This window comes from Chiloscyllium plagiosum, chromosome 1, assembly GCF_004010195.1.
Source record: "Chiloscyllium plagiosum isolate BGI_BamShark_2017 chromosome 1, ASM401019v2, whole genome shotgun sequence".
In the NCBI taxonomy this organism is placed as follows: domain Eukaryota; kingdom Metazoa; phylum Chordata; class Chondrichthyes; order Orectolobiformes; family Hemiscylliidae; genus Chiloscyllium; species Chiloscyllium plagiosum.
The window spans coordinates 79,966,899-79,987,228 of record NC_057710.1 but is presented as its reverse complement, the minus strand read 5'-3'; the positions used below and the strand labels follow the sequence as shown (position 1 = coordinate 79,987,228).

The 20,330-nt window shown below is 40.8% G+C and overlaps 1 protein-coding gene across 3 annotated transcripts in view; it reads right to left on the bottom strand.

Moving 5' to 3' along the window:
- The window catches only part of mtus1b (microtubule associated tumor suppressor 1b), a 209,641-nt gene that overhangs the window by 174,046 nt on the left and 15,265 nt on the right, over positions 1-20,330 (bottom strand). Inside the window, exon 1 of one of the 3 annotated variants that reach the window (XM_043689999.1) lies at positions 1,478-1,796. The exons of the other annotated variants lie outside the window; for them this stretch is intronic. The gene's annotated coding sequence lies outside the window, so the exon portion shown is untranslated. Of the gene's footprint in view, positions 1-1,477; positions 1,797-20,330 lie in introns of those variants that run through there. 3 annotated transcript variants of the gene reach the window in all.

Below are 20,330 nucleotides of genomic sequence, written 5' to 3'. Positions count from 1 at the left end.
GACAAGTCATGGGGACAGTGCTGAGCTGGAAGTTTGGAACTAGGATGAGGTAGGGGAAGGGGAAAATGAGGAAGCTGTTGAAGTCCACATCGATGCCCTAGGGTTGAAGTCTTCCGAGGCGTTCTTCCTCCAGGCGTCTGGTGGTGAGGGAGCGGTGGTGGTGGAGGCGGCCCAGGACCTCCATGTCCTCGGCAGAGTGGGAGGGGGAGTTGAAATGTTGGGCCACGGGGTGGTGTGGTTGATTGGTGTGGGTGTCCCGGAGAAGTTCCCTAAAGCGCTCTGCTCGGAGGCGTCCAGTCTCCCCAATGTAGAAGAGACCACATCGGGAGCAACGGATACAATAAAAGCAGCCAAAACTGTCCAGCATTCCTGCTCTAGGTGGATTTACCAATTATAAATCCATTTTTTTTATGCACAAATTCTAGCTTTCATATCCCACTGAGCTCCAAAGTGTTTGTCACTAAGCAAACGATTCAGTCAGTTAAGTGTACAAATGTTCTTTAGGAAAGCCAAGAAAATGCAAGGTTTGCTATGACTTATTCTAATCCAGATCTAGCAAAGAAAAATCATATTTTGTGAAATAGTCCTCAAAATGAGATACAGACTACAATCAAACTGTACTAAGCCTGTGTTCACCATAAAAGCTCAGGCTAACTTTGTTAGATTTTTCATTCATGATTTTGCTTGGATATACACATTTCAATTTGAAAAGACAGATTCACAATGGATTTATCATCACATTGCAATTCAACGTTCAGTGTTTCACGGTCATGCATTAATCATTGCTCGCCCTGAAATCCATTTGGCTCACTAATGGTCCTTGGGTAAGGGAAATCTGCAATATTACATGACCAGCCTACATGTGACCCAAGACCCACAGTAATTGGATAATTGACAAAATACCCACTGGAATGGCCTTGCAATGCCATTCAGTTCAAAGGCAATGTGGGATGTGCACAGAATGCCCTGCCAGCAATGTCCATATCTCAGGGGAAAAAAAACCTAGTTATTTCATAATTTGGCAGAAGCAAAATGATAAGTGTAAAATGAAGTGAAAACTGAATTTTATAAAATCAATTTTTGGACATTAAAACAACAAATAGTTGCCTTCAAACCAGTAAAACAAGACTCCTGACTTGCTGAATTTCCTAATATTGAGGAAATAAAGCTCTGTAGTTCACTTAAGATCCCAAATGGAAGCTGGAGATATATTACAATAGTTATTTCCATAAATCAAAAATTTGCCTTTTCAACCTTCTGAATTTTAAGCCAGTCTATTTAAGATAGTTTAGTTTATAAACTTCCAGGTATCCTTGCACTTGATTAACTTTTGTGTGGCATCTTTTACCTTTCATTTACTATCTTCCAGTTCTGGTTGAAGTATGGAATCATTCTCAAGAAAAAAGGACGATGGAATGTACTCTAGAGAAAAAAAACTATGAAGGATGAACACAGGCAGAATAAAAAGGTAACTTACTGTGAAACATATGTAGCAAGGACAACAAGTTGAGAAGTCAACCACGAAAGCTTGCTGCGACAGCTGGTGCTTTAACTGAATGCATTCATTATTCCACAGCCTGACTGGTGCTTTTCTGTTGATTGCGATCACTAGAAGTGGAATAGTACTGTAAACCAAACTATCAGCTTGCATTAAGGGCTCTCGCAGGGTGAGTACTCTTTACGGATTAACTCAGCCATGCAGCAGTAAGAGCAAGCATTCTGTTTCCTCAGACAGTGAGGAATTTACAAAGTCTTGGCAATACTTCATTGCAAATCTGCAGACACCTCTCTGCAGACTGCCTCTTTCTGGATGGAGTGATACTCTGGTGCGGCAGTTCAAGGTCCAATCAAGCTACCGAGCTAAAATTCAGCAGCAAGCAAATAGCTGCTTCCGTCACGAAATGGGAGTGCCTGATTAGCCAGGCGAAGCTAATGTTAACTGTTTCACAACAAGTCAATTTTCTGAAACATTTAAGAAAGGATCAAATTTAGAGTAAGTAAGTATTGAACAAAGTTTAAATTACAAACCGTCACCCCGTATGTGGTGTCCTCAGTTTATAAAGAATTAATTTCAAAGCAGATGCTTGGATTACCTGCTGCAGGAAATTCAAAGCTTTGGAAAAATATTTAGTGCCTCTGCAACATTCTTTAAAATTCAAATGACAAAACAGACAGCGAAGTGTCTGCCCCAAACCCAACTTGCTCAGCGTCGAGCCACGCAAAACCAGCTCCGAGCAGGACAGTGTCATGTGCCAGACCCCAGACTCCTGGCTCACTTACTCTACTCAACTTCCGTAGTAGAACACGACCACCAACGCGGCGGTGGTAAGGCTTTAAGGGTGTCGCTGAAGCATCTCTGAAGAGTTCAAACATTTCCTCGGGCAAAGTTCCAAAGGCTGCAGTTATTGAACACGTATCCAGTTTGAAATTTTAATTGACAAGTTCAAACAGTTTTCTTGCACGCATTCGCAAAATAAAGAGATCAGCAAAGTTAGTCATACAGCATGGAACAGACCCTTTGGTCTAACTCGTCCATGCTGGCCAAGTTTGTTAAACTAAACCAGTCCCATCTGTCTGCGCTTGGCCCATATCCATGTACTTATCTAAATGTCTCTTTGAAAATGTTCTGACTGTACCTGCATCTACCATTTCCTCTGGCAGTTCACTCCACAAACAAACCATCGAGAAAAAAGTTGTCTCAGGTCCTTTTTAAATCTTTGTCCTCATCTAATAAATATGCTTCCTAGTTTTGAACTACACCAGAGGGAAAAGACTTTTGCTGTTCACCTTATCTAGAGCCCTTATGATTTTTTAACCTTCCTACAGTCCAGTGAAAAAAAACCCAGCCTATGTTTATAATTCAAATCCTCCATTCCTGGCAACATACTTTTAAATCCTTTCTACACCTTCTCCAGCTTAATATCCTTCCTACAGCAGGGCAATGAGACCGTACAGTACTCTAGATGAGGTCCCATCAACATCCTGTACAATCTCAACATCTCCTAATTCCTTTACTCAAAACTAAGCAATGAAGGCAAGCATGCTAAAAAGTGTCTTAACCATCTTGTCTGCCTGTGACACAATTTTCAAAAAACTATGTACCTGAACTCCTCAGGTCTTGTTCAACAGCACTACCAAAGGCTGTACCATTAACTGTCCAAGTCCTGCCCTTAATTGGGTTCCAAAATATCTCGCATTAATTCAAACTAAATCTGCCACTCCTTAGCCCATTGGCCCAATTGATCAAAACCTTCTTCACTGTCAAGTATACTTCTGATCATTTAATTAAGTTGGCCACTACTCAACAGTCACTTGATGTAAAAGTTGTAAATCTTTCAAAGTGTCAAACAACAAAGATGGAAGCAACGTATAAAGAATTTCTTCAAAATTTAAAATTAAAAAGTCTCATCCTGGAAAGACTGTTTAAGTTAAAAATTTTCAGGTATTAGCTCTTCATTATTTTGCTTACTATATCCTCAACTACATGAGCACTCATTTAACATCTGGCAAAAACTTTGCCCTTCGAGATTGGAAGAATTAATCACGTCAACTGGCAGGCAAAAGTTGTTACTATTGGTTGCAAACTATTTTCAAAGATCATTATTAAACTTATTCATGGCCAGTTCACCATAATGTGGAGGTGCCAGTGTTGGACACCATAAAATGGCCAAAATGCCATTTCTTTCAAAAGCAATATCTGAAATTAGAGAGAAGAACAGAAGTTGACCATTCAGCCCATCATGTTTGCACCACTTTTCAAGGACATAATGGCTGATCTGATCATCCTCAGCTCCACTTGCCTACCTTATCCCAAAGCCCTTGATTCCCTTAACTTAAAAAAAAAAATGCCTCAGCCTTCAACACTTATGACAGCCTTTGTAATAGTCAGATTTACAGCATGAAATATACCTTCAGTCCAACTTGTCCATACCAACCAGATATCCTAAGTTAATCTACTCCCATTTGCCAGCACTTTGGCCTATAAATCTCCAAACCCTTCCTATCCATATATCCATCCAGATGACTGAAATGTTGTAGCTGTACCAGCCTCCCACCACTTCCTCTGGCAGCTCATTCCATACACGCACAATCCACTGCATGAAAAAAAATTGCCCTGAGGTCCCTTTTGAATCTTTCCCCTCTCACCCTAAACCTATACCCTCCAGTTCAGGACAGCCCCACCCCAAAGAAAAGACCTTGTCACTTTTTCCTATCCATGCCCCTCATGATTTTATAAGCCTCAAGGTCACCCCTCAGCCTTCGACTCTCAAGGAGATAATCGTCCCAGCCAATTCAACCTCTCCCTATAGCTCAAATCCTCCAACCCTGGCAAAATCCTTGTAAATCTTTTCTCAATCCTTTCAAATTTAACAATGTCCTTCCTGTAGAAAGGAGACCAGAATTGCACGCAATATTCCAAAAGTGGCCAAACCAATGTCCTATACAGCTGCAACATGATATCTCAACTCCTATACCCAATGCTTTGTCTATTAAAGGAAAGCATACCAAATGCTTTCTTCACTATCCGATCCACCTGTGACTCCACTTTCAAGGAACTATAACTTGCATTCCAAGGTCTCTTTGTTCAGCAACACTGCCCAGGACCTTACCAGTATTTTCCTTTCCAAAATACAGCACCTCATATTCCATGTTATGCCTCAGCCCATTGGGCGATCAAGATCCTGTTCTTTGGAGGTAACCTTATTGGCAGTCCATGAAATCTCCAATTTTGGTGTCATCTGCAAACTTACTAACTACACCTCTTTTGCTCACATCCAAATCATTCATATAAAATGATGAAAAGTAGTGGACCCAGCACCTACCCTAATGGCTCACTGCTGGTCACAGGCCTACAGTCTGATTAGCAACCCTTCACAACCATCTGTCTACCTTTGAGCCAGTTTTGTATCTAAATGGCTAGTTCTCCCCATATTCCACGTGATCTAACCTTGCTCACCAGTCTGCGATGAGGAACCTGACAAATGCCTTACTGAAGTCCATACAGATCACATCCACTGCTCTGCACTCAATCCTCTTCGTTACATCTTCAATCAAGTTTGTGAGACATGATTTCCCACACAAAGCCATGTTGACTATCAAACCTTGCCTGTCCAAATACATGTACATTCTGTCCCTCAGGATTCCCTCCCATAACTTGCCTAATATAGTCAGACTCACCAGTCTATAGCCTAACTGAGTGGCTCCTTACTGATACTACACCTTCTAATCCTAGGCTGTACAAAAAAAAAGTAAAAGTCAAACATCTATCCTGGTCAGGTCCCCACAAGTCTGTTTCATTAAGTAACCTCTCATACTTCCAATTTCTAAAACTCCAGCCTAATGGACTCAACATCTCCTTACATGACAATTCTCCTTACCTGGGATAAACCTAGTGAACCTTCTCAGTCTGTCTCCAATGCCAGTACATATTTCTTGAGAATAAAAAAGAGACCAGAACTGTTCGCAGTATTTCAAATTTGGTACATAGTGCTTTGTATAGTTTTACAATGACTTCCCTGCCTTTAACATGCACCATTCCCTTTGAAAAAGGCCCAATGGCATTTGAATTGCTCCTATCTAAAACTTGAACATTAGCCTGAATACATAAGGATTCCAGAGCTGTGATGCTGCTTTTTGAGGTCTTTCTCCAGGTCTAGTATTCCCAACATACAGAATACACATCTTCCCCACATTATATTCCATTGTTTGCTCACTGCTAACACACTTATCTCTCCAAACTCCTAGAATCATCACCACTTGCTCTCCAACCCCAAGTGGAATTTGCAAGCTTGGCAATAATACATCCAGTAATTAATATATTCTAATAAAAAAATTGCAGCTGTAGCACTGATGCTAGTGATACTTTGCTAGTCCAGGTTACCATCCCAAAAATGCCCTTTTATTCCATTTATCAGTTAGCAATTTTAACAAACACCATGAGTTCCATGATACTTCAAATGCCTTATTGAAACCTAAATTAGATCCAATGGTTTTTAGTTATCCACTTGTTACCTCAAAAGAAAGCCAACACACTTATCAGGTATGATTTCCCATCATGGACAATGCTTCAGTTTTCAAAGAAGAAAAAAAAGTTAATTCACAGCATGAGTAACTGGCTTGTGCCAACACATTGCCAAGCCAAAATTGCCCAGCGGGCAGTTAACAGTTGACCACATTGCTGTGGGTCTAGAGTCACATGTAGGCCAAACCAGATAAGGATAGCAGATTTCCTTCCCGCAAGGACATAGTGAGAAAATTTCATTGGATTCATTAATTGACAATGAATTCGTGGTCACCATGAAACTCCATTCCAGATTTTTATTGAATTCGAAGCCACCATCTGCCATGGGCAAGATTCTAATCTGGGTTTCCAGAACATGACCTGATACCACAAGGGAATCACCTCCCTAAATGATCAACATCTTTAACAGGCTCCAGCACATTTCATAATAGATATTAAAAGTACTGACCCTTTATCTAAAATGGAGACAAAAGAAGGGTGTTATATTGTCAATTTACCAATCCTCTGGCACTTTCTAGAATCTAAGAATTCTAGAAAGATTACGACCAGTGCTTCCCCTACCTCTGCAGATACTTCCTTTAACATCCCAGAATGCATCCCATCAAATCCAGGGGACTTATCAGTCTTTTGCCATTAGTAATCCTAGTAGTTCATCCTCATGATAGTTATATTTGTTGGTCCTTCCATTTGCCCATTGATAGGGTTTTGCATGTTAGTTGTGTTTATTTTGAAGACTAATTCAAAAGTATTATTCAACTTGTATTTTCCTGGTTCTCTTTTCTCACCTGCCTCAAAGACATGAAATTCTTGTTATCTCTTGCTTTAGGAGGATGTGTTTTGATATTACTTGAGTCCACCCTCAGTTTATTTTCTTGCCGTCCATTTTGTTCATCATTTGTGGTTACTAGAGGAACTTTCCTAATATTCCATCTCACCATTAAGCTTTGTCATGATCATTCTCTTTCCATCTGATGTTATGTTAGAACCACTAAGCCATCCACACCACTTTGATTGAACCTCTCAAAACATCTGACCAAAATATTTGGGGATCCTCACTACCAAAACAAAACAATCTGCAGATTTCTAACTAATTTAGAAGTGGCATGGAACAGTTAGCCTGAATGTTGCTTTCATGCTCGTTAAAAAAAATTTGGGAAATTGGTTCCATTTCTGCACCCTCCCAAAATAACTTGGCACATATGCTCAAAATAGCAGCATTTGCAGATAGTTCATTCCATTTCATAGTTCACTGGTTCCTCTGCATTACCTTTACTCAGTTTTCAGTTACTAAAACCTTCAGACAATGGTTTCTAGAGTAGGCCATTCAGCCATACTTCAAAAATCTATCCATAAAGATTAAACGTCAAATTTCTCTGCTCTAAAAGTCTTGTTCAGGAAGTTTCTCACCTCTAGATGAGAATCTATATAGTTTCAGTATTTTTCCATTCTTCCACAAGTGTCACATATAGAACAAATAGCCCAATTGGGCACAACTGCATTCTCCAGCTAGGAACTCATTAGCGTATGTTGAAAGCCTCTCATTACATCCATTTTGTGGCAAGCAAGCTATCCATTAACTGTGTATATTCATGGAAATGGAATTTCACATCTTGCTATGTGGCAAGATGAAATTCTGCCCAGAAATTCCAGAAGCAAAAAGAAAAGACAAATGACACACTGATTTTGTATACTTCAAAACAGAGCTCCAATAAAGATCCAAAATGTTCATTTCCAAGTATCACTGGTCTTCTCCTGGTTGCCTCTTCCCTCAAGCCAAGGATAAGCGAGGGGTTTGTCGTCAAGTTTTCACTAAGTCACTCAGGACATTTTGAATGCAATGCTCCCTGAACAGCAGTACAAAATAGACGGATAGTCAAAATGTTACTATGTTGTGATGGAGAAAATAGATTCTGTAACAGAAGTGCTGATTTTTAGTTACATTGCAGGGAAGACAACTGAACAACTTCAGTTCAGTGTGGGAGATGCAGTAAAAACAACTGGAGAGCAGTTGAAAATATATACTACTGTATTTCAGGCAGAAATCATTTGAAGTGATTAGCCAAAGTGTTGAGTCAGTATCAGGAAAAGACCTGGGAGGTGTCATAACTCAAAAAGCCAAATGCTATAACTTTCATCAAGAAAGCAGTGAGAGAGGTTTGAAAACCATTGTTTCCTTTCAGATCTGATAAGGTTATATCAGACAAAAAGTCAAATTGTACTCTCTCCACAGAAACAGCCAGAGTTTCTCTAGGATTGTTTCAGATTTGTAACATTCATTATTTTGCTTTTATTATAGCAGTATTTCCTTCACGCATTCAACAGAGTTTAGTCAAAGAGATGTACAGCATGGAAACAGACCCTTCAGTACAACTTGTCTATGCCAACCAGATATCTTGTCCCACCTGCCAGCACCCAGCCCATAATCCCTCCAAATCCTTCCTCTGAATATACCCATCCAGATGCCTTTTAAATGTTGCAATTGTACTAGCCTCCACCACTTCCTCTGGCAGCTCATTCCAGACACGTACCACACCGTGAAAAAGTTGCCCCTTAGGTCTCTTTTATATCTTTCCCCTCTCATCCGAAACCTATGCCCTTGATTTCTAGACACTCCCACCCCAGGGAAAAGACTTTGTCTGTTTATCCTATCCATGCCCTTCATGATTTTATAAACCTCTATAAAGGTCACCCCTCAGCCTCCGACATACCAGGGAAAACAGCCCCAGGCTATTCAACCTCGCCCCATAGCTCAAAGCCTCCAAACCTGGCAACATCCTTGTAAATCTTTTCTGAACCCTTTCAAGTTTCACAACATCCTTCCGATGGGAAGGAGACCAGAACTGCACACAATATTCCAACAGTGGCCTAACCAATGTTCTGTACAGCCGCAACATGACCTCCCAACTCCTCTACTCAATACTCTGACCAATAAAGGAAAGCATACCAAACGCTTTCTTCACTATCCTATCTATTGTGATTCCACTTTCAAGGAGCTATGAACCTGCACTCCAAGGTCTCTTTGTTCAGCAGGAAGAAATTTGAAGTAGCTTGATGGAGTAGCTGTCAATAAGAGTCCTTGTACCACTTAATATAGCGGAGTGAAGTTTCTGGATCCATGAGAGCATTGGCTGAGGACAAGAGACAGATCGTTATCACATGGGGTAAACCCCTCTGCTAATTTAAACTAGCACCACAGAAAAGACACACACTGTGCTGTAATCTGTCAAAATTCAAGGGCAAAAGACTATCCCAAAAGTCACTAAAGTAAAAATTAACTTTAAGTCCGACAGAGAATATTAAAACCAATAACTATTTACAACTCCTTTCTCTCAAGTCTATGTTTGACCTCCCACTCTACAATACTAGTCCGATAAAAAAATCCTGAGTAAGATTTACAAAAATAAAATAATGACATTTCAAAACCAGTCAGCTTTGCAGATTCTCTCCAGGTCAGCCTCTATGTCCTGCTGCGCACTCCCCCACAGACAGGTACCTTTCAGAGACCTCTTCAGCCAAAAGTCTACATTTGTTAGTCTTTGGCATTTCTCTCCCTAACAGCTGAAAATGTCCAATTATATACCCCAAAACATCAGTTTGTTTCATTGGTTTTAATATCAAAATACTAAATTCCAACTTTTTTGAACTTTGGCTGAATTTGAATTTGTTGTTTCATGGCAACACAGCTGCTATTTGTTTCAACCAAGTGTTACATTATTCCCTTGTTCAGGAGTCTGATTTGTTAGTCCTTGATAGCTTTTCAATTCTCAAAAGGTACATTACACCTGTACTCCTTCCTGACACAGATCAACCAAAGCAAGAGTAATTGCCGAGGCAATGACAGCAAGGTGGTGTCAAGGCCAAATTGACAAGAATGTGCAAATATAATGCCTTCAATTTTGGGATTTGATGATCAAGTCACTAAAATCTGGAGGAGAGAATTGCTGAAATCTTTCTTGATCACATCAACTATCTAATATGCGCTGGAGTGTCTTGTCACACTATGACCTACATTTACTACAACACAATTCTCCATATTAAAATCAAGTTAAACATGCACTGTACATTACTATGCATTACAAATTCATTGCTGTTTGTTCAAAAGTGAAATCCTGTGCCTTCATTTTCAAGTCCCTGGACCAAATCAGCACTGGTCTTCTCAAGTGACCTGATTACTGAAGGCTAACCAGCTCATAGCATTTCAATGGTCTTGTCTGCAATCTAAATCAACATGGCTGTGCACGTGAGAAATCATGTCTCACAAACTTGATTGAGATTTTTTGAAAAAGTAACAAAGAGGATTGATGAGGGCAGAGCAGGAGATGTGATCTATATGAACTTCAGTAAGGCATTCGACAAGGTTCCCCATGGGAGACTGATTAGCAAGGTTAGACCTCATGGAATACAGGGGGAATTAGCCATTTGGATACAGAACTGGCTCAAAGGTAGAAGACAGAGGTTGATGGCGGAGGGCTGTTTTTCAGAGTGGAGGCTTGTGACCAGTGGAGTGCCACAAGGATCGGTGCTGGGTCCTCTACGTTTTGTCATTTACATAAATGATTTGGATGCGAGCATAAGAGGTAGTTAGTAAGCTTGCAGATGACACCAAAATTGGAGGTGTAGTGGACATGAAAGAGCATTACCTCAGATTACAACAGGATCTGGACCAGATGGGCCAATGAGCTGAGAAGTGGTAGATGCAGTTTAATTCAGATAAATGCGAGGAGCTGCATTATGGAGCAAATCTTAGCAGAACTTCTACACAATGCTAAGGTCCTAGGGAGTGTTGCTGAACAAAGAGACATTGGAGTGCAGGTTCATAGCTCCTTGAAAGTGGAGTCACAGGTAGGTAGTATAGTGAAGGCGGCGTTTGGTATGCTTTCCTTTATTGGTCAGAGTATTGAGTACAGGAGTTGGGAGGTCATGTTACTGCTGTACAGGTCATTGGTTAGGCCACTGTTGGAATATTGCGTGCAATTCTAGTCTTCTTCCTCTTGGAAAGATGTTGTGAAACTTGAAAGGGTTCAGAAAAGATTGACAAGGATGTTGCCAGGGTTGGCGGATTTGAGCTATAGGGAGAGGCTGAACAGGCTGGGACTATTTTCCCTGGAGAGTCAGAGGCTGAGGGGTGACCTTATAGAGGTTTATAAAATCATGAGAGGCATGGATAGGATAAATAGACTTTTCCCTGGGGTGGGGGAGTCCAGAACTAGAGGGCATAGATTTAGGGTGAGAGGGTAAAGATATAAGAGAGACCGAAGGGGCAACTTTTTCACTCAGAGGGTGGTGCGTGTATGGAATGAGCTGCCAGAGGAAGTGGTGGAGGCTGGTACAATTGCAACATTTAAGAGGCATTTGGATGGGTATATGAAAAGGAATGGTTTGGAGGGATATGGGCCGGGTGCTGGCAGGTGGAACTAGATTGGTTGGGATATCTGGTCGGCATGGACAGGTTGGACTGAAGGGTCTGTTTCCATGCTGTACATTTCTGACTCAATGCTAGCTCCCTGTTCCAGCATCTAAGTGCTTCAGATCAATATCCTTACTGTCCTAGTCGGTGTCTTTGGCAATAATCCAAATATATATAAAACACTTTTTAAAAAAAAAGCAGGAAAAGTACATTTACCTTGGTTGCTGTACCCTCCAACTGTACTAGTTCGTATTGACTACCATCTTCCCAAACAAAACTCATCTGCTATTTGTGTTCATTGCACCAGTGTCAAATGCTCCTGAAGTCTGATTAGGATTAGAAATCACCAAGACAAAGCAGTTTATTTTCTAAGCAATTTATTTTTCTTAAGTTTGATAGGCTGTTAGTGGGTAAGTTGCAATTCTCACATGCATGTTATAAAAAGGGAAGGTGGCTTCAAAATTTTAACATCTGGCTTGAGACAATTTCTCACTTAAAGTGCAAGGCACCAAGAATAAAAGGATTCAAAAGAACACTAGGAATTATTCCTGATGAAGGGCTTTTGCCCGAAACGTCGATTTCTGAGCTCCTTGGATGCTGCCTGAACTGCTGTGCTCTTCCAGCACCACTAATCCAGAATGTAAATAAAATGTCTGGCAAGCAAAACAATGCTACCCATAAAAAGACTTAAGGATAAGAGGACTCATACAGGTCACATTGCAATTAGAATACAGCAGCAACTGATCAACTGCAACTCTGAAGGTGAATTAGAATACACAGTTTATAAATGTGTATAAGACTTGCAAAAGTTGACAGAGGTAAAAGGCATTTTCACAAGGCTCATACAAACTCAGGCAGCATTAGAAGTAACAGAATAGGATTTCTACCTTTAGAAAAATTTGACTACCAGGTTTTCAAATCAAAATTGTATCTACACAATGCCTTTGAAACAGAAGTGCATTTGAATGGACACGGAGCCAAAATGGAGACAGTGTCAAGCTTAAGTCTTGTAAAAAAGATGCACGGTTAATTAAAATGCACTGTGGGCCAAGCTGCCTGGTCATTTGAGGGCACAGTTGGCAGTTGTAATGCAAATAATTGGAAATACTTGAATAAATTTCTGTACAGCTCATATCTAGATCAGAAAAGGTAAGTGGCTTTAAATCAGAAGTATAAACAGTTTAAATTGCGCTGCTGTAATTTACAAGCACATTTGCTGAACATCTGTCACTTGGGTTACAAAACTTACCCCATGAATGACAGCACAATATAGAAGGAACATTGCCACTGCCGCACACACATGGGTGCTGGGGAAAAAAAAATAAGCACTACCGCAGTTAAGCGGTAGTGAGAGAGAAAAAAAACAAACAGGAGCGTCAGGGGTTCTGTTCACACAGAGCTGGCTCTTGAGGGAGCTGGATCAGTGTCAAAGATTCGCATAGAACATAGAAAAATACAGCGCAGTACAGGCCCTTTGGCCCTCGATGTTGCGCTGATCCAAGCCCACCATCCTCCATATGCCTATCCAATGCCCGTTTAAATGCCCATAAAGAGGGAGAGTCCACCACGGCTACTGGCAGGGCATTCCATGAACTCAACTCACTGAGTCAAGAAACTTGGACATCCCGTGGAGATTGTTTCAAGAGAAGTGGGAACTGAAAAAAATAGAAGGAACATGGCACTCAGTTTGAAGTGAGAGCACCATCAAATCCTAAGTGACTATTTCAGGTGAAATGTTACACTTGCACAAGGTACCAATAAAAATGGTGTAACAATTGGTGGGATTGAAGAACTTACTGAGCTGAAAATGTGTTGCTTGAAAGGCTCAGCAGGTCAGGCAGCATCCAAGAAGCTCTCTTCCTCCCTCTCACTGTGATTTTTATAAATGACTTGGATGAGGAAGTGTGGGTTTGTAAGTTTGCCAATGACACGAAGGTTGGAGGTGTGGTGTATAGTGTGGAGGGCTGTTGTAGGTTGCAATGGGACATTGACAGGATGAAGACCTGGGCTGATAAGTGGCAGATGGAGTTCAACCTGGAAAAGTATGAAGTGATTCATTTTGGAAGGTCAAATTTGAATGCAGAATACAGGATTAAAGGCAGGATTCTTGGCAAAGTGGAGGATCTTGGAGTCCATGTCCATTGATCCCTCAAAGTTGCCACCTAAGTTGACAAAGTTTTTAAGAAGGCATATGATGTGTTGGCTTTCATTAGCAAGAGGTTTGAATTTAACAACTGTGAGGTTATGCTGCAGCCCTTTAGAGCCCTAATTAGACTTGGAATATTGTGTTCAGTTCTGATTGCCTTATTAGAGCAAAGATGTGGATGCTTTAGACAGGGTGCAGAGGAGATTTACCAGGATGCTGCCTGGACTGGAGGGCATGTCTTGTGAGAAAGGTTGAAAAAGCTAAGGCTTTTCTTATTCGAGCGAAGAAGAGTGAGAGGTGACTTGATAGATGTGTACACGATGATGAGAGCCATAGATAAAATGAATAGTCAGAGACTTTTTCCCAGGACAGAACATAGAACATTACAGCATAATACAGGCCTTTTGGCCTTCATTGTTATGCTGACCTGTGGAACCATTCAGAAGTCCATCTAATCTACACTATTCCATTATCACCCATATGTTTATCCAATGACCATTTAAATGCCCTTAAAGTTGGTGAGTCTACTACTGTTGTAGGCAATGTGTTCCACACCCTTACTACTCTCTCAGTAAAGAAACTACCTCTGATGTCTGTCCTTTATCTATCAGCCCTCAATTTAAAGCCATGTGTCCTCTCATGCTAGCCATCATCAGCTTAGGAAAAAAAGCTCTCACTGTCCATCCTATCCAATCCTCTGCTCATCTTGTATGCCTCTATTAAGTCACCTCTCAACCTTCCTCTCTTTCATGAAAACAGGCTCAAGTCCCTCAGCCTTTCCTCGTAAGAACTTCCCTCCATACCAGGAAACATCCCAGTAAATCTCCTCTACACTCTTCCCAATGCTTCCACATCCTTCCTGTAGTGTGGCAAACAGAACTATATGCAATACTCCAAGTGCAGCCGCAACAGAGTTTTATACAGCTGCAACATGACCTCATGGCTCCGAAACTCAATCCCTCCACTAATAAAAGCTAACATGCCATATGCTTTGATAGCAAGCCTATCAACCTGGGTGGCAATTTACAGGGATCTATGCACATGGACACAGATCTCTCTGCTCATCCACACTCCCAAGACTCTTACCATTAGCCCAGTAATCTTTATTCCTGTTACACCTTCTAAAGTGAATCACCTCACACTTTTCCATTTGACACCATTTGCCACCTCTCAGCCCAGCTCTGCTGCTTATCTATGTCCCTCTGTAACCTGCAACATCCTTCAGCACTATCTACAACTCCACCAACTTAAGTGTCATCTGCGAATTTACTGACCCATCCTTCTATGCCTTCTTCCAGGTCAGTTATAAAAACGACAAAGAGCAGTGGCCGTAAAACAAAACCTTGTGGTACACCACTAATAACTGAACTCCACGATGAACATTTCCCATCAACCACTACCCTCTGTCTTCTTACAGTTAGCCAATTACTGATCCAAACCGCTAAATCATCCTCAAAAACCATGCCTCTGTATTTTCTGCAATAGCCGACCGTGGGGAACCTTATCAAATGCTTTACTGAAATCCATCTGTTTGGTTACCTTCTCAAAAGAACTCTAAGATTTGTGAGGCATGACCTACCCTTCTCAAAACTGTGTTGAGTATCCCTAATCAAATTATTCCTTTCTAGATGATTATAAATTCTCTTATAATTCTTTCCAATACTTTATCTACAACCAAAATAAGTCTTATTATTACCAGGGTTGTCTCTACTCCCCTTCTTGAACAAGGGGAAAACATTTACTATCCTCCAGTCTTCTGGCACTATTCTTGTAGACAATGCCAACATAAAGATCAAACCCAAAGACTCCAGAATTTCCTCCCTGGCTTCCCAGTGAATCTTAGGATAAATCCCATCTGGCCCAGGGACTTATCTATTTTCACATTTTCCAGAATTGCTAACATCTCCTCCTAATGAACCTCAATCCAGTCTAGTCTAATAGCCTAGATCTCAGTATTCTCTTCAACATTGACTCTATTAACACAGGGAAAGGACAGAGTACGAACAACAAATATTCATTTTGCACCTCTCCTATCTCTTTGGACTCCACACACAACTTCCGTCCTTGACTGGCCCTAATCTTACACTATTCATTCTTTTATTCCTGACATACCAATAGAAAGCTTCAGGGTTTTCCTTGATCCTATCTGGCAAAGGCTTCTCATGTCCTCTCCTGGCTCTTCTTAGCTGTCTCTTTAGGTCCTTCCTGGCCAACTTGTTAATCTCCCTAGCTGAGCCTTCATTCTTCATCTTCACATAAGCCTCCTTCTTCCTCTTGACAAAAGATTCAACTTCTTTAGTAAACCATGGTTTGCTCACTTAACTATTTCCTCCCTGCCTGACAGGTACATACTTATCAAGGACACGCGGTGGCTGTTCCTTGAACAAGCTCCACATTTCAGTTATGCCCATTCCCTGAAGTTTCCTTCCCCATTCTATGCATTCTAAATCTTGCCTAATTGCCTTTCCCCCAGCTATAACTCTTGCCCTGTGGTATGTACTACCCTTTTCCATCCCTAAATGTAAATGTAACTGAATTAAGGTCACCATCACCAAAATGCTCACCAACCTCCAAATCTGTACACCTGGCCTGGTTCATTACGTAGTACCAAATCCAATGTGGCCTCGCCTCTTTTCTTTAAACATAGGAGGTATGCTTCACAAGTTTGCATGTAACACCAAAATTGGAAGTGCAGTGGGTAATGAAGAAGATTACCTCAGTGCAATGGGATCTTGTTGGCCAATGGGCTGAGGAGTGGCAGATGGAGTTTAATTTAGTTAAATGTGTGGTGCTACAGTTTGGAAAGCCAAATCTGGCAGGGCTTAAATGTAAGGTGCTGGAGACTGTTTCTAAACAAACAGACCTTGCAGTTCAGTTCATAGTTCCTTAGAAGTGAAGTCCCAAGTAGACCAGATAGTGACAAGGGCATTTAGTTTGCTTTCCTTTATTGGTTAGAGCATTGAGTATAGGAGTTGGGAGGTCATGTTGCAACTGTACAGGATTTAGGCCTCTTTTTGAATATTGCATGCAGTTCTGGTCTCCTTTCTATAGGAAGGATGTTGTGAAACTTGAAAGGGTTCAGAAAAGATTTGCAAGGATGTTGCCAGGCTTGGAGGATTTGAGCTACAGGGAGAGGCTGAATAGGCTGGGGCTATTTTACCTGAAGCTTCGGAAGTTTAGAGAGGACCTTATAGAGGTTTATAAAATCATGAGGGGTATGGATAGTGTGAATAGACAGGGTTTTATCCCCATGGTGGGGGAGTCCAAAATTGGAGATTTAAGGTGAGGGGCGAATGAGTTAAAAGACACCTAAGGAGCAACATTTTCACGCAGAGGGGTGCTGTGGGTATGAAATGAGATACCATTTAAAAGGCATCTGGATGAGCATCTGAATAGGAAGGATTTAGAGTGATATGAGCCAAATGCTGGCAAATGCGTCTAGATTTAGTAAGGAATTCTGGGTCAGCATGGATGAGTTGGACTGAAGGGTCTATTTCCATGCTGTACATCTCTTTGATTCTATGGCTCTAAGTGAAATTAACCAACTTGTACATGAAGATATATTTTGTAAAAAACATTGCACTTGATGTAGTCAAAGCAACCCACATATTAGATTACTTACAGTGTGGAAACAGGCCCTTTGGCCCAACAAGTCCACACTGACCCTCCGAAGAGCAACCCACCCAGACCCATTCCCCTATGGGCAATTTAGCTTGGCCAATTCACCTAAACTGCACATATTTGGACTGCGGGAGGAAACCGGAGAAACCCATGCAGACACGAGAATGTGTAAACTCCATACAGACAGTTGCCTGAGGCAGGAATTGAACCTGGGTCTCTGGCGCTGTGAGGCAGTAGTGCTAACTACTGTGCCACTGTGCCGCCCATTAAAACACAATATATGTTTGTGCTTGTTTAGGGTACTACGATATTAAGACTCCACTTGAGCTCTATCACTCAGGGCAGGTGTTTATCACACAGTCCACTTTTATAGACAGCTATTATCCTTATATCGTGACCAAAAACATTAAGCATAGTTGGATAAAAACATAATTATGAATTTAGATGGGCAAAGAAATTAAACAGAAGTATGTTGCCAGCCATTCTGTGAACTTAAGCTAGGCACATCATTTCAGCACAACCTTGTCAGGTCTGGCTGCATCTGACTAGATTTTAGTAAATCCTCTCCAAGTCAATACATCTGTTCCAACAATTTGCTGATTCTTAATACAACTCACAACTGTAACACCTTGACAGAGCCATTCACATTGTGCTATGTAGTGTTGAATCTTATATTCAGTTCACAATTTTCCATCTTAATCTTTACCAACCTGCTTTGAATTATAGATACAAGAGAGAGAGACAGAGAGAGAGGCAGAGAAGCAATAGCTAGAGAGTATACATTTTAGATGTTTGCTTTTTATTTATAAGTCTGATTTACCACATAAAATGACTTACTTTCATTAAGTCTTTCCCTGAAGCATTGAAGCATAGCTGTAGGGACTATACCTTTTTCAACTGTTTTTAACTGCTGTCACATTAGTTCAATAATTGTCAGAATTGTCACCTGGGTTTCAATGTAAGGAGCAGCTAGTTCTGGGTTTCTTAGTGGTTTAGCGCCTATAGTGGGAAAATCTAACAATGAATTTGGCCACTTAATGAAAGTTTATAATTAGCTGACTAAGAAGGAATTGAAGGCTTTTATTAAACATAGTTAACATTCTCAAATCTTCTTTCAGAATTGATGTCTGACAAAGCATTACACTGTCTCATATAGTTAAGTGGAAAGAATTTTGTGTGATTCTTGTATAGATCAGAAATATTAAAGGAATACCAGCTTCATCACCATCACAGCTTTGACTTCTCAAACACTTTTTTCTGCTCTAGTCAGCTTGCAGTTTATGGACATGTCCCATACATTGCTCTATGTTATTCAAAGACATGCTGACGCATATTGAGACTCTTTTTAAAGCTAACTTGAACAAAAGCCAATCATACCTTTTAAAGATACAGATTACATTACAGTGTGGAAACAGGCCCTTCGGCCCAACAAGTCCACACTGACCCACCGAAGCGTAACCCACCCAGACCCATTCTCCTACATTTACCGCTTCACCTAACACTACAGGCAATTCAGCATGGCCAATTCACCTAACCTGCACATTTTTGGATTGTGGAAGGAAACCGGAGCACCCAGAGGAAACCCACGCAGACATGGAGAGAATGTGCAAACTCCACGCAGAGAGTCGCCCGAGGTGGGAATTGAACCCCGGTCTCTGGCGCTGTGAGGCAGAAGTGCTAACCACTGCGCCACCATGCCGCCCATTTTGTAGAAAATGTAATCACTACATTATAGTAACTAAAGGTGTGTGGTATTATTGCCAACCCCTTGTTTGTGCACTTCAGCATCTGATGTTTGACATTCAAAGTTTCCATATTTATATGGTTTGAGAGATTTATAAAAAAATTGACCATGCTCTATGTGGCATGAATACTTCACTTCAGTTATTCTCGATCAAATGTTCCATTACAGCTGTATTTGAAATGTGAAGCATGATTTGTATTTTGGAACATGGAGGGAATAAGTGTACTAATGTGGCACAAAAAGAAATGGTTATGAATTAATCTGTGAAAGGGATAGGAAAAGGCAGGTATGAAGTTTAAAATAATCTATTTGTGCAGCAAAATTGAATTAAGGTGACAAGTACAGGAAACATGCAGAAAGGAGACTGAGTCTGCAATGATCTTGTAATTGATTACAAATCTGAAGATCTGCAGTTAAGCCTTTGCCATTACATTTCTCAGTAAAAATGTAACTGTTGGGCTTGTTGAGAAAAGAAAAATGCTTTTGCAGTCGAGTCCTTTGAAGCTGCAAATTGGAATACAGAAAAGTGAAAATAATCTGTTTGACATGATGTTAGAACCTGAAGCCATCTCAGTGCTCTCCTCTTTGACATGAATCCACACTCCTCAAAAAACTTCAAATTTGACATCTAAGTTATCACAATTGATAGGCAATGAATACGAATTCATATGGGGGTGGGTCATTCTTTTGAATTGTGTAATGGAATACAATATTAATGCAATTAAAGGAAACCATCAATTTCTTTCAATTACTCGCAGCATAATTTAATAAAATTTTTCCATCACTTTGTGCAAACATTCTCTTTCTTGTTCCTAATGGGTTAACATGGAATGCAGAAATCTGTTTGAGCCTAAATAGAAATAAGATGAACTAAGTAATTGGTAAGCAAAATACATTATTGTTATTTGCTTGAAGGAGATGGCAAATAATTTAACCCATGTAAACCATCTACTTGGACTGGAAGAAATGGTGATTGAAATAAAATTTCCGGGAGGCTGAGGGGGAAATTGAGAGGATGTACAGAGAGGTGGTCACTCCCCAGACACAGGATAAGGACAGCTGGGTTACTGTCGGGGGAGGAAAGAGAACTGATGGTCAGAGCAGGGATTCCCTGTGGCCATTCCCCTCAGCAACAAGTATACCATTTTGGATACTGCTGGTGGGGACAGCCTACCAGGGGAAAACCCTAGTTGTCAGGTCTCTGACACTGAGCCTGGCACTGTGGCTCAGAAGGGAAGTGGGGAAAATAGAAAAGCGCTAGTAGTAGGGGACTCAATAGTTAGACGGACTGACAGGAGATTTTGTGGTCAGGAATGGGACTCCCGGTATGTGGACTCCCAAATGTGTTGGACATTTTCAATGAACAGATACGACGTGTCCTTGATATGTA